Here is a 12,563-nt window from a genome sequence, read left to right on the forward strand (position 1 = left end):
CTGTAGCCTAGGTGTGGCTGTGCTGCCAGATTGGCTTGTTGTTGTTATTGCTCAGATGCTAAGTCCTGTCCAACTCTTTGTGACCCCATGGACTATCTCCTGGAATTTGCTGTCTTTCACTGTCTCTTGGAGTTTGCTCAAATTCATGTCCCTTGGGTTGGTGTTGCAATCTAACCATCTCATCCTCTGCCACCCTCTTCTCCTTTTGCATTCAATCTTTCCCAGCATCAGTGTCTTTTCCAATGAGCTGGCTCTTCATATCAGGTGGCCAAAGTACTGGAGCTTCAGCGCAGTATCAGTTCTTCCAATGTAAACACACATGGGTGCTCAGTCAAGTCTGACTCTCTTGCGGCTCTATGGGCTATAACCCACCAGGATCCTCTGTCTATGGGATTTTCAAAGCAAGAATACTAGAGTAGGTTGCCATTTCCTCCTACAAGGCATCTTCCCAACCCAGAGATCAAACCCACGTCTCCTGTGTCTCCTGCGTTGCAGGCAGAGTCTTTAAAAATATGTGTGTATCCCATGGCGGCTCTGGCCCGAGCTCCAAAACAAAAGTCAAATAAATAGCCAACTACTGAGAATCGATTATGTGGACAAGTGTTGATACTATGCAGGAGCACATGAAGATACGAGAAAGGCACATTTCCAGCTCCTTTAATTCCACACCCTAGACATCCCAGCACCCTCACATGCTTAGAACAATGGAAGTTTTAGAACTCCAAGTAAAATTCGGTCCTGTAGACAAAGCAAAATTTTTTTCTGGAGAAAAAAACATTTGAAAAGATCAATAGGATACTTTCATATTCAGAAAAATAGAAAACTCTCTTGTTATAAAATACTAGAAATTCTAGATAAAATACAAATATATATATATAACTTAATGCATAGTTGAATACATAAGAAAATTACAATTTTTTACAGTGGCCAGGAATACAAACTGAAAATATAAGGATAGGACACAGAAGAAAATCAATAAACAGATTTGTAATAAAGTGAAATAATTTTCTAAAAGCTAAAAATATGGTCAGCAAGGGAATTCTCTGGTGGTCCAGTGCTTAGAACTCTGTGCTTCCACTGCAGGGGGCACAGGTTCTATGCCTGGTTGGGGAACTAAGATCCTCATTGATGCATGGAGGTGGTCTAAATAAATAAATAAAAATATGGTCAACAAAGTTAAAAACTCAATGGGTAGGTTTTAGACAGCAGAATAGATCTGAGACCCTTTGCAAAAGTGTAGTTAAAAAGAAGAAAAATAGAATGGGAGCAAGAGACTCAGAGGAAAGAATAAAAGGTCCTAATATATGTAACTACAGATCCAGAGGGAGAAAGGTGAGGGGCACATTAGGAAAGATAGTAGCTATGAACTTTCCAGAAAGTATGACACACATAGGTCTTGCCGATCAGGGGGCACAAGTAGGATAAATGAAAATAGATCCACATCTCAATACTTCAAGGTGAACTGCAGAACATCACAGACCAAGAGAAGCTATTCATTAAAAAATATATATATAGCAGAAAAATATGCTGAAAATGTTGAGAAGAAATATACGGCTAAATTATCTTTCAAACGTGAAAGTAAAATGGAAAGTAAAATAGACATTTTCCAACAAAGAACATACCACTAACACCCTTTGTAAAAGTATTGCTAAAGGGTGCACTTTAGGGAAAAAATTTAATCTGGAACTAAGAAGAACAATGCAAAATGAAATAGTGAACAAAGGCATCAATAAAACTCAGTGAATATAAAACAAGCACTGACAGCATAAAAAAGTAATGATTTTTAAATAAAATAAATGATTATTTAGGGGATATAAAAGCAAAGTGGACATAATAGAAAAGATCTGAAAAAGAATACATACATACATATATATCTATGGGCTCCCCTAGTGGCTCAGAGGCAAAGAATCCACCTGCAATGCAGGAGATGAAAGATGGATCCCTGGGTGGGGAAGATCCTCTGGAGAAGGAAATCGCAACCCACTCCAGTATTCTTGCCTGGGAAATCGCATGGACAGAGGAGCCTGGCGGGCTACAGTCCATGGGGTTTCAAGAGTCAGACATGAATTAGTGGCTAAACTATTACCACTAACATATATAAATATACATATGTTTTGAATCACTTTGCCCTACATTTGAAACATTGTAAATCTGCTGCACTTCAATAAAATACTTAAAAATAAACATTAAAAAAATTTTTTTTATTCAAAAGTGAGGTGAAGGTCTTCCCTGATGGCTCAGTGGTAAAGAATCCACCTGCCAATGCAGGAGACACAAGTTCAATCCCTGCTCCGGGAAAGTCCCACATGCTGTGGAGCAACTAAGCCCGCGAGCCACAACTATTGAGCCTGTGCTCTAGAACCCAGGACCTGCAGCTACTGGAGCCCTTGCGCCCTGGAGCCCGTGCTCCACGAGAGAAGCCACCACGGTGAGAAGCCCAAGCACCACAAGAGAGTAACCCTGCTTGCTGCAACTAGAGAAAAGCCCTCAAAGCAACGAAGACCCAGCACAGACAAAGATAAAATAAAATAATAAATGAATTAAATTATTTTTTTACAGCAAGATACAAATAAAACTCTTAGCAATACTAACATGTAAGTTGGACTGTGCAGAGTTATTCATAAAACTTTCTAAAGCTCTTATACTGTTTGATAGAAGATTAGAGATTTTTTCCATTTTAAAAGATAATCACCAAAGTAAGAAAAATATAATTTCCAAACCTGTAGAGATGCTGAAAGAGAATACAGAAATTTTAAGAACTTTTCATTAAATATGGTAGATGGATTCAGTTTTATTTCTGTTCCCTCCTGAAAATACTCTAAAAATAGTATTAACATTAATAAGTGAGTTTAGCAAGGTGGCAAGATAAAAGACCAGTATGCAAAAATCAATTCTATTTCTATATGCTAGCAACAACCAATAGGAAATCAGAATTAAAAAAAAATACTTTGGGGACTTCCCTGGTGGTCCAGTGGCTAAGACTCCATGCTATCAAACCAAGGAGCCCAGGTTCAATCCCCTGATCAAGGAACTAGATCCCACATGCTGCAGCTAAGAGCCGGTGGAACCAAATAAATTTTTTTTTAATTTTATTTTATTTTTAAACTTTACATAATTGTATTAGTTTTGCCAAATATCAAAATGAATCCGCCACAGGTATACATGTGTTCCCCATCCTGAACCCTCCTTCCTCCTCCCTCCCCATTCCATCCCTCTGGGTCGTCCCAGTGCACCAGCCCCAAGTATCCACAAATAAATTTTTAAAAATACTATGTAAAAAAGCACCAACAATTATGAAATACATAGGAAAAAATCTGATAAAAGTGTATAAAATCTGTAAACTGAAAACTACAAAGTATTGCTAAGAGAAATCAAAGAAGACCAAAATAAGTAAAGATATATACCTTGCTCATAGATCATGATGACATATTTAAGATCATTTAAAAATCAAAACGGAATAACTGTGGTTCAGGCATTCAAAATGGAGCCAGGTGGCCACGGTGGATGTGGTTTCAGTCATGTTCTTGCACCACTGAGAACTTAAATTTTCTGAATTGTATCAGACTCAAGAACCACCAGTCCTTTTCAAAACAGTATCTGCTATCAACTTCCAAATGCACCTGGTAACTGTGTGATGGTTCTAGATCCTAATAATTTCTTGTTTAACAAGTTCCCTTGCTTCTTACCAGTGGCCGATCCTAATTCTTAACAAGCAATTTATATAACTTTGTAGTTTTTGCCTATATTTGCCTCCCCCGTTTTGTAGTTCATAGAACACAATTCAAGTGCTTCTTGAATTTGCATCTCCCAGGCTATAGTCCTCAGCTTGGCTCAAATAAAACTCTTTTCCATTCCTATTATAGATTGTTTATTGATGACTTGTTGACAGTAGAAAGATACAATGTTGTTAAGATATCAGTTCTCCCCCAATTAATCTAAGTCTTCAATGCCATCCCAAATAAAGTTCCAGCAGGACTTTTTGTAGAAATTGACAAGTTGGCTCTAAAATTCATATAGAAATGCAAAGGACTAGAATAACCAAATCAATTTTGAAAAAGAAGAACAAAATTGAATGGCTTATACAACCTCATTTTAACGCATTATAAAGCTATAGTAATCGAGACAATGTAGTACTGCCATCAAATAGATAAATAGATCAGTGGAGCAGAGTCCAGAAACAGAACCACAAATATATACAACTGATTCTTTGCAAAAATGCAGACAATTCAATGAAGCAATGTCCCCTCAACAACGCTGCTGTTGAAAACTAGCTGCCACACGTAAAATAGTGAACTTCCATCTCTACCTCACACCATACACAAATATGAACTCAAAATGGATCACAGACCTAAATGTAAAACCTAAAATTGTAAAACTTGAAGACAACCCAGGGCGAAATGTGACATTTGATTATGCGAAAATTTCTTAGATGTGATACCAAAAGCAATTTTGACTAAAAATTTGATAATCAGACCATCAGATTTTTCAACATTTGGCACATGGAATGACACTGTCATAGGAAAACAGAAAGACAAGTCAAAGAGTGGGAGAAAATACAACTGACCCATGAATAACATGGGGGTTGGGGCACCAACCCCCCACACAGTTGAAAATCCGTGTATTGCCTGATAGTCAGCCTTCCATATACAGTGTTGTGCATCTGTGGATTCAACCAACTTGGGAATCTTGTAATACCTTAGTATGTATTTATGGGGGAAAATCCATGCATAAGTGGACCAGCACAGTTCAAATCCATGTTGTTCAAGGGTCAACTCTACTCGCAAAGAACATATTTGAAAAGGATGTGCATACAAAATATTCAATTTATTTAATTCTAGAAAATACACAGTAAGTAGTCTTTATTGAGAAAGTCTAGGAAGAAATGCTTCTCCGATACCTCAGTTGGTAAAGAATACGCCTGCAATGCAGCAGACCCTGCTTCGATTCTTGGGTTGGGAGGATCCCCTGGAGAAGGGATAGGCTACCCACTTCAGTATTCTTGGGCTTCCCCTGTGGCTTAGCTGGTAAAGAATCCACCTGCAATACAGGAGACCTGGGTTTGATCCCTGGGTTGGGAAGATCCCCTGGAGAAGGGAATGGCTACCCACTCCAGTATTCTGGCCTGGAGAATTCCATGGACTACTGCCCATGCGGTTGCAAGGAGTCGGGCACGACTGAGTGATTTTTCACTTTCACTTTCAGGGAATATATTGGATATATATGGATATATTTACTATCTCGAATGTGATGATGGTTTCACAAGAATATACATGTCAAAATCTATCAAATTGTAAACTTTATGTGCAGTTTATTGTATGTCAATTATACCTTCGTAAAGTTCTGTTTAAAAAAAATAAAAAAAAAATTAACAGCTGCCATTTATCTAGAGCTCAGCATGCTTGGTTGTTTTTCTGGTTGCATTATGTTTGCATGTTTCTATTTTATTCAGAGTAGGAACGACTCAGCTAAAAGATCACACTTCCCAAGCTTCCTAGGAGGTAGATATAGACATAAATTAAGTTCCAGCCAATGAGATGTTGGCAGTATATTCTACCACGGTGCACTTTTGAACAGTCTTTCTTAACAAGAATAAGCCATGCCTTACTTCCCTGGTGGCTCAGACAGTAAAGCATCTGTCTACAATGCGGGAGACCCTGGTTCGATCCCTGGGTTGGGAAGATCCCCTGGAGAAGGAAATGGCAATCCACTCCACGACTATTGCCTGGAAAATCCCATGGACAGAGGAGCCAGGTAGGCTACAGTCCACGGGGTCGCAAAGAGTCAAACACGACTAAGCGACTTCACTTTTACTTTCTTTCTTGTCCTCTCTGTGGAAGGCAGACTTGCTGACTAGTCCAGCAGACTTCTTGGAACACAAAATGATCTTCATGAGAAAAATAGACTACCTTGATTAAAGTTAATTATTTGGGGCATTTTTAGTTTGTTTTGTTGTTATATTCAACTGAACCTAATCCTGATAGAGACTTTTTCAATGATGCTTAGTATAGTGGAGCTACTTCGAAGACTTTGGAAGGGTTAGGTCTTATGACAGGTTGACACTTTGCAACCAGAGGTAAAGAAACAGACATTGTCTTCATGCTTCCTGCAGGCTCACAGACACTGTCCCAGAGGCATTCTCTCCAAGTGGCTGACACGGCTTTCACTCCATGAATCCACTCTGCTGTTTTCATCTGCTCTCAACCTCCTTTCCGGAGAAGGCAATGGCACCCCACTCCAGTACTCTTGCCTGGACGGAGGAGCCTGGTAGGCTGCAGCCCATGGGGTCGCTAAGAGTTGGGCACGACTGAGTGACTTCCCTTTCACTTTTCACTTTCATGCATTGGAGAAGGAAATGGCAACCCACTCCAGTGATCTTGCCTGGAGAATCCCAGGGATGGGGGAGCCTGGTGGGCTGCTGTCTATGGGGTCGCACAGAGTCAGACACGACTGAAGCGACTTAGCAGCAGCAGCAGCAACCTCCTTTCTGGCTATGTACAACAGCTTATTTTCCTCACCTGCAATTGGTCTGAGTCCAACTTGATCATTTCTTAATACTACTTTGGCCCAGTTACACTTTCCACTGAAAACAAATAACACATTTTATGTTAGACAGCTTTTATTGCTCTAATTCATGTTATAGCTATTATTTCACATTATAGATATACTTTCACATGATCTACTAAGCCATTATGTTGAGGAGGGCAGAGAGGCCTGGCGGGAGAAGCAATATGACTTGCCAGCATCCCAAGGAAAGAGTGGACAGAACCTCAGACCAGACGAGGTTCCCTGAGTCTGTACCCATCCTGCTCTGCACGCAGAGCTCTCACCTTCATTTGTTTATTCCTCCCTTTTAAAAAATTTGTCAGACACTTTCTGTCGCTGAACTATGCCGCCTCAAGCACTGGGGATACTAAGAGTAGCCAGACATGCTCTTGGCTCTCAACGAGCTCCCCCAAGCAGGAGACTTTTTACACATGCAGACAGCATCAAGGATACGCGTGACTGAGCTGTGGTTTATGACAATTCACTGGTGTCTACATAGTGACTAAGCTGCGGTTTAAGACAATTCTCTGGTGTCTTCCCTTGTCTGTTTTTAGTAAAGAACCAGAAGATTCTGGGATTTCCCCCTTTTCTCCTTTCATTATCAGTCATTTCCACCCTTCTATTTCATAATCATTGCCTTTGAACCTCCTTGGGATAAATGGATTTTTTTTTTAATGTGTTCCTCAGCTATTCACTATTATCTCAAAGATTTTGCTTTTCCATACTACTTATTGACAGTTTTCTTTTTATTTCCCATTCATTTCTGAATTGGTCATTTCCTCTTCATCCATTGCTTAACCAGCATATGTTCTTCCTGCTGTGAGGTGAACCCCCCCCTACCATTTCTGTCATCACCAAATTCCCCTTCACTCCCCCATGATTTTCTCTCTTTAGCTGTTTTTCTGGCCTTCTTCACTAGGCTTTTGGAGAGGGCACTGGCCAACTCTTGGGCCTCTCTTTAAGAACTCAAGGCCTTTGGAACTCAGGGCTGGAAAAAAATGTAACCTTTCCTGTAGGGCAACTTGATGGCAGACTCCCCACTAGACCAGGGCCTAACACAGCCTGGCTCTCTAGCTAACTAACCAGGACCTTGGGCAGGTTGCTTCCTCTCTGGGCCCCAGGACCCATTTTGGTAAAAGATTTTATTGGAGCCCCTTCCTGGCACAGACACAATGTAATTCTAACTATGCTGCCCTGTGCTGTCCAATAGGCAGCCACTAGCAAGGCCACTGAGGCCTGGAAATGTGCCCCAAGTGTGCAACAGACACTGGATAACAGGTGATGTGAAAAAATATATAGAGATTACACATGGAAATAATAGTAATCTGGATATACTAGGTTAATAAAGGGGAGGGCAATGGCACCCCACTCCAGTACTCTTGCCTGGAAAATCCCATGGATGGAGGAGCCTGGAAGGCTGGAGTCCATGGGGTCGCTGAGGGTCGGACACGACTGAGCGACTTCACTTTCACTTTTCACTTTCATGCATTGGAGAAGGAATGGCAACCCACTCCAGTGTTCTTGCCTGGAGAATCTCAGGGAGCCTGGTGGGCTGCCGTCTATGGGGTCACACAGAGTTGGACACGACTGAAGTGACTCAGCAGCAGCAGCAGGTTAATAAAATATGTTAAAATCAATGTCACCTTCTTCTTACTGTTTTAAATGTGGTTCCAAACACATTTTCAATTATATTGGGGTTGCTTATTGTGTGTCCACTGGCCAGCACCCAGATAGCTGTCACACAAGAAGCCCAGCACCATGGCTGGGCCTGACTAACCCAAGACACGTCGTAAAAGGTACCTTAGTCACCAGGTGACCTGGAAGATATGGATCTAGACCAGGGTTTCCTAGTCTGAGGATTAAGGACAGAAGCCTTGGGCAGAATCCAGGTGCTCTATGAACTTCATTTGTATTTATTCGGCTGTGCCAGGCCTTACTTGTGGAATGAGGGACCTTTAGTTGCAGCAAATGAACTCAGTTGCAGCATGTGGGATCTAGCTCTCTGGCCAGGAATCTAGTTCCCTGCATTCATTGAAAGCACAGAGTCTTAACCACTGGACCTCGAGGCAAGTTCCCTAAACTTTAAAATTTACATCTTTATTTTCACTAGTCTGTACCTGAAATTTTACCATTTCCTTCCATTATGAGTGTAGGCAACAAGCCACGGGAATATTAGCCATATTTGTTTCTCAGCAGTAAAAATCAAAGTTATTTTCCTAACGCTTTACAGTTGTTGCGTAATTTCAAAATACCACTTAATTTCATCACTACAACACCATTGTGGTAGTTATAAGACCTGCCACTGGACCTTATTATCGGATGTGTTAATAAAGAAGCACATTTAATACTGTACCATAGATTTGCTTTTATATTTTGGTAAATATGTCTCAGTATAATTTATTTTCTTAAATGTTTTTTGGATGCTATTTCATATGCATAAAAACATTATTATTCTGAGAAGTGGTCCTTAGACTGCTAGAGGGGTCCATGGCGTGCGTGCACGCACACACACACACACAAAGACTAAAAACCCAGTCAAGGAAGAGAAGCCATTTTCATTGGCAGGGGTACCAGCAGGCCCAGAGTGTAAGGGGAACCCCCACACTGAAGGGGCTGCCAGGACAACCTAGGCTGTCCCCTGGAGATGCCTGATGCCCTCAGTGTCCGCCCCACGGACGCTTCAGTTACAGAACAAGAAAGCATAGTATTGGATCCCTCCCGTTTGGTGCAAGGACGTTTTGATATTTGCCGTTTTGAGGTCCTAAAGAGCAGACCATCAAGTATTTGAATTCATTTTAGATCACTAAATGATTGTACAACAGATATCCTTCTTATTCTGTCCCTAATCTGTCTCCCACCTCAGAGCCTCACACTGGGGTCAGGGTGAACAAGACGCCCAGGAATGGGAGGGTTTACTTAGCATGGACATCGTCACGCTGCTCACTTAATTTAAATGCAGAGCACATCATGAGAAACGCTGGTCTGGACAAAGCACAAGCTGGAGTCAAGACTGCCAAGAGAAATATTAATATCAATAACCTCAGATATGCAGGTGACACCACATTTTTGGCAGAAAGCGAAGAAGAACTAAAAACTAAACTCTTGGTGAAAGTGAAAGAGAGTGAAACAGTTGGCTTAAAACTCAACACTCATACATCTAGGTTGCTTCCATGTCCTGGCTATTATAAACAGTGCTGCGGTGAACATTGGGGTACACGTGTCTCTTTCAATTCTGGTTTCCTCGGTGTTGATGTATGGCAAAACCAATACAATACTGTAAAGCAAAAAACAAAAAAAATAAAAGCTCAACACTCAGAAAACTAAGATCATAGCATCTGTTCCTATCACTTCATGGTAAATAGATAGGGAAACAGTGGAAACAGTGACAGACTATTTTGGGGGGCTCCAAAATCACTGCAGATGGTGATTGCAGCCATGAAATTAAAAGACACTTGCTCCTTGGAAGAAAAGCTATGACCAACCTAGACATCATATTAAAAAGCAGAGACGTTACTTTACCAACAAAGGTCCGTCGAGTCAAAGGTCCGTTCAGTCACTGACTGACTGAACTGTTACTTAGCACTCAAGCAGGCACAGCCTGGGATGTTCTTAGCCCCAGGGCTGGGGTGGGCTAAAGCTCTGAACCCTTTTGGGTTGGTCTGTGCATGACAATAATCCTGTTTTGGTTTTGCTAAACCCTCCTCTGGCAACTAGCCTGAGGGCAGGGCTCTGACAAAAGCTACAGAGAAATATGGTTGAGGGATTCTTCCCCATCAGCCAACTTCTCCCAGGTACCCTGAACTACTAAGAAAAAGGCCTTCGAGGAACTCGGTTGCACCCATGGAGCTCAACTACTAAGTGTATAAAGACAGTTGTCCCTCACAGGACACCGTATGCCCAGGCAGTCTTGCCTCTGTGAACCAGCTCTCATTCAACACAGAGCAAAGCAGGGGCCCTTATCCCTACAGCACAGCTTGCCCAAGATCACACAGCCGTTATGTAAAGCAGCCAACATTTAAACTAAATCCGTCAACTCCAGAGTGATTTCCCTCAACAGGCTACCTGAAACCAAACAACACTGAAATCAATGGGCAGAAGGTGGAAGCCCTTTCACAGAACTCAACTGACCTCCAACTAACCAAATGCAATTTTTAAAAGAGGCTTGATTTTGTCTCTTCCTTCTCCTGTTCTCCAAGCCAGGCCCTGCTTCCTGTAGCTGCCAAAAAGAATCAGTCCAGTAGCAGCACCTGCACTTCTGCTACCAACTCTTGCCCTGGAGAAGCCCTAAAAGAAAAAGGGGCTTTTGCTTCCAATCCCAAGTCAAATCCACTGCAGACCTACAGCCCAGTAGTGGGATCTGGAGCCAGGTGTTTTGCCTGTGGGCTCTAGGTTCCTCATCTGTGGAATGAAGGGATTGGACTTCAATGGATGTGAAAGTTGGACTAAAAAGAAAGCTGAGCGCCGAAGAATTGATGCTTTTGAACTGTGGTATTGAAGAAGACTCTTGAGTCCCTTGGGCTGCAAGGAGATCCAACCAGTCCATCCTAAAGGAGATCAGTCCTGGGTGTTCATTGGAAGGACTGATGTTGAAGCTGAAACTCCAATACTTTGGCCACATGAGGCAAAGAGCTGACTCATTGGAAAAGACCCTGATGCTGGGAAAGATTGAAGGCAGGAGGAGAAGGGCACGACAGAGGATGAAATGGTTGGATGGTATCACCGACCCAATGGACATGAGTCTGGGTGGGCTCCAGGAGTTGGTGATGGACAGGGAGGCCTGGCGTGCTGCACTCCATGGAGGCACAAAGAGTCAGACACGACTGAGCAACTGAACTGAACTGAGTGATGATGGTCAACTTTGGGAAACACCACAGCAGATTGTAGCAACAGAGAAACTAACAAGTAGGAGCTGATGCTCCTGTCTCCCTAATGAAGACTTTATTTAATAAAGATCTTCCAGAAAAAAAAAAAAAAGTCTAGACTTCTAGGCCCTGACAGCTCTCATAAGTAGCATGAGTCCAACAACCCAAGGCCATCCCCTGTTGAGAAATGAGTTCTACCACTAGATGGCAGACGTGTGCCAGGCAGCCTCATCCTACGCTTGACCCACTTCCTAGCTTCCTGTGTAAAACTGGAGCAGGACCACATTGCTTACATACTTTGCAGGACTGAAGACTGGTAAAGTCCCAGGAGTTATCATCAACGTCAGGAATTTCAGGAACCTGAAAAGAGTACATGGTGCACAGGGCATGCACTGATAAAGAGGAATCTGGAAACATCCTCAACTCTAATGCCCTTGGTAAGAGCCTCCTGGACCTGTCAGATAAAACCCCATGTGATACATGAGCTTGTAAGGAGAGATTAGGCTGGCTTTCCCTGGCCCAGGGCAGTCAGCACTCAAATGTGGTGAAGGCCACTTCATCCTCACTCAGCAACACACCGTGGGCACCTCATTGTAAAAGGGCATGCCAAGCATAGATTGCCCTGTATGAAAAATGAGTTTATGTAACGCACAATTTCACATTCTCCTGTCCATTCATTCGAGGAGCTATGTCTGGATAAATCTTTGCTGTTGTTTTGTTGCTAAGTCGTGTCTGACTCTTTGTGACCCCATGGACTGTAGCCCTCCAGGCTCCTCTGTCCGTGGGATTTCCCAGGCAAGAATACTGGAGTGAGTTACCATTTTCTTCTCCAGGGGATCTTCCCAGCCCTGGGGTCAAACCCTGTGTCTCTTGCATTGACAGGTGAATTCTTTACCACTGGGCCACCAGGGAAGCCCTGGATAAATCTTTAGTCCTGGCTCAAACTGATTCCACTGGCTAATTTGTTGTTTCAGTTCACGGTTTATTGAGAAGATAAACCATGGAAAGTTAACTTCATGTTGGGTTTTAGCAAATGTGTCTCAACTGTTTTAAACTGCCCTCAGCACCAGATGATGACAGAAATCGATCCCTGTGGTCCCCTCCTCTCAAAGCTACTGTCCCACATCCTAGGCCTCCTTCCCCACCTCTCAGCTGTAG

This window comes from Bubalus bubalis, chromosome 6 (genome assembly GCF_019923935.1).
Source record: "Bubalus bubalis isolate 160015118507 breed Murrah chromosome 6, NDDB_SH_1, whole genome shotgun sequence".
In the NCBI taxonomy this organism is placed as follows: domain Eukaryota; kingdom Metazoa; phylum Chordata; class Mammalia; order Artiodactyla; family Bovidae; genus Bubalus; species Bubalus bubalis.